We start from the raw sequence: 3050 nt of genomic DNA on the forward strand, positions 1-3050 counted from the left end.
GAGAATCCTCGGGGCTCCGGAGGAGTTCTCGCCTACATCGTCCGTATAGGACGACTCGGGAACTCAACTCCTACCCCGGGCAGCTCACCGATCCCCTTATGCCCAGGGGAAAGGTATCAAGCCGTTTGACAGCAGATGCTGGCTGTCAAACCGGCTTTTACGCAAAACAGGCGGGAGGCAGCAAACAGCTGCGACCAGCAAAATCGCCTGCCACCGGAAGTCCAGAGGTAGAATTTCATCTCACTCAATCAAGCAGGAGAAGTATGCTATAAACCCAAAGAATTTCAACTGGTAGGATCTGAGAAGAGAGCCTCCTCTGTCACTGTCATTGCTTGGATCCTTCCTAATCTCCCCTTCAAAAAACAGGGAGTAGAGCCATCAAATAACCAGCTTTGGTGGCAAAATCAGCTGACCGTTGGGGATCTTGAGTGAGGAGCCTCTCTGAAATTATTATTTCAACCTAATCAGTGGGGTTAGGTCTCTTAATTTTTTAATCTAATTATCATAGATAATTCAACTCAACAGCCAGAGAGCAACTTTTAAAGTGACTCCTTTAGAGGAGGTTTTTTTTTCAGTTTTGTAATTGAGTAAACCATAGAGTTAGAGCTTTCCATCACTGGATGGCTTGTGACAATGACAAGAAAATAGGTAGATACAAATCTGAATATATATTTATCCTTATATCCTGTTGCAGTCTGAACTCAAGACTTTTCAGCTGAGAAAGAGATGGAGGTAGAGAGAGGGGGGGCACATGAAGTTAGCTAAGTGAGATGGAATAAAGTTATCAAGACATTTTGATACCTGGGCTCATTTTTGTCACAAGTGAATCACATTCTTTAGTAGCTGGGAGTGATTTTGGTCAGCTTCCATTGGCCTGCCATCTGGGCCTGCCCTTAGACAAAGACAAGAGACAGCTTGGTGACAACCGTCCTATTGGTAATTTCCCATTTAAAATACTAAAATTCATGAAGTGTTGGACTATCCTTGACCTGGATCTACAGGTATTATCAAACAGTAATAGCTCTATTTCAGGAAATAATATAATTTAGGAATTATTCTTAACTAGATATAAAGGATCTGCAACGGCTATCCAGAAAAAAGTATTAGTGAACAATGATGTTTAAACGGTTTTGGATCTCAATATTTAGAGGAGCACCCCTTTTGAGGGTGTCCTATAACTGAGAAAAATATATTGCATGGGAAAGTGAGACAGGGCAGTTATAAACTCCAAGGCTGGGCTGATGCCAGCAATTTTCATTTTGATGCCAGCTGAATATTTGGTTATCCATTTTAAGCATTAGTTCTTAGTGTCTATATATAATTGTATATATTATTTTCTTCTGAATTACCAGCGAGCCTGTAACCATATTGTTTGAGAATTTGTAGAACTGGAATTCCAACACATTTGAAGGATGCCAGTTTGGAAAATGTTGAAATAGAGTGAATTATTTTTTTCTTGGCTCCATTCTATATTTTCCCCCAACTGCCTGCTTCACTTAATATCAATTCCTATCACCTTGCTCATATATACAAAGAAGTTACTAAAGTAGTTGTCATTCATAATCACTAGTTCTTCCCTGTTTGCATCAGCCCACATGTCCATCTCCCTTTAGGTGCATGACTTCTAAATGAATCCATTGTTACTCATGAGGACTTAGGTTTCATTCTTTTTCTTCACAACCTATTTGGTGCCATATCTTAAGTGTTTCCACAAGTGCTTTTTGTGATTTTTATCTTCTTTAGTGTACTTTAATCTCTCCTTGTTATCACAAAGTCATGTTCCCTCTTCCGAGAGGCATCTCAGATGCCTTCAAAATGGAGACGCACAATCTTCTTTCCAAGAAACCAAGTTCTTTATATCTTTTCTTAAGCCATCCTTGCCTTGTAATCCTCTTTTCCATCTTCAGAAGCACCTCCCACAACCAATTCAATTCTTCTGACTCACAAATAATTTTCCACTCCTGAACTGAGAAAGAGCTATTTAAGTGCATTGATAGAAAGGGACAGGACAAGATTGGTTTTCAATAGGTTTTAGCTGCTTCTAGATTATTTGGCTAATTTCTGAAGAAGCGTGCTGTATTCTGTCCATACCTAGTCAAAATCTGATAGAATGTACTTACTTCTCTCATTTACCCATCCCTGTCCTTCCCCTTCTATTTAATTTCCCAATTGCATTACATGAATCTGAAAATCTGAAGCATACAAATATATTTCTGCTAAATGCTCCAAGTTAAATGCCTCTGACTTGCAGAATTCCATCATAAAATGATTCCGTTCCATTACTTATATATTGCCTGTAAATATATCTCCCTTTTTAAAAACTCCTGACTTCCCAAAATGGCTGAGACAAATCCTGCTCTATACTTATGCAGTAATCTAGGAAAACTGTTTCCATATAAATAAACAACTCCTGTACCTTTACCAAAAAAAACCCCTCCAAACTTTGTTCTTTTTACTCTAGGAAAAGATGAGAGATACTTTAACAAGATTCCTCCTTCAACCATTCTCAAGACAATTCGTCCAGACTATTCTGAATATTTTTCTAACTATTCAGATGTCAGCGTACTATTCGCATGGGCATGTTTAAAAATCTGTAAATTAGCTTGGTATTTCTGGCCAATAACCTAAGTACAGAAAATCTACCAGCCAACCAGTGCTTTGTGACTGATCATTAACTATGTGTCTCATTTCACCACTCAGGTCCACATCTAAATATGCAAACTTCTCCTTTTCTATAAATATAAAAGGTAATAAATCACTCGGATTTTCTCATGTGCAAAGTGTTCCATTGTAGGGACAGGACTTTCTGGGAAACTATTCCATTTTAATTCTAGTTCCCATTGATCTAGCCATTCTATGGGTGGTCCTGGCTGTTTTATTTTTAATGTTAAACAGGAGGTGATTTGATCAATTGTACATGTTCCAGCTTCCAAATAGAACATTTTGCATGGTGGCGAAGCTTTCCCTTTCTGACATGCTGGCAGTTCTGTATGTGGGCTTCTTTCCCTAATCATGGCAGCACCCAGGTGGTTCCTAGGAGAAGGAAAGTG

The sequence above is a fragment of the Protobothrops mucrosquamatus genome, unplaced genomic scaffold, assembly GCF_001527695.2.
Source record: "Protobothrops mucrosquamatus isolate PMUCROS unplaced genomic scaffold, P.Mucros_1.0 scaffold337, whole genome shotgun sequence".
Lineage (NCBI taxonomy): Eukaryota > Metazoa > Chordata > Lepidosauria > Squamata > Viperidae > Protobothrops > Protobothrops mucrosquamatus.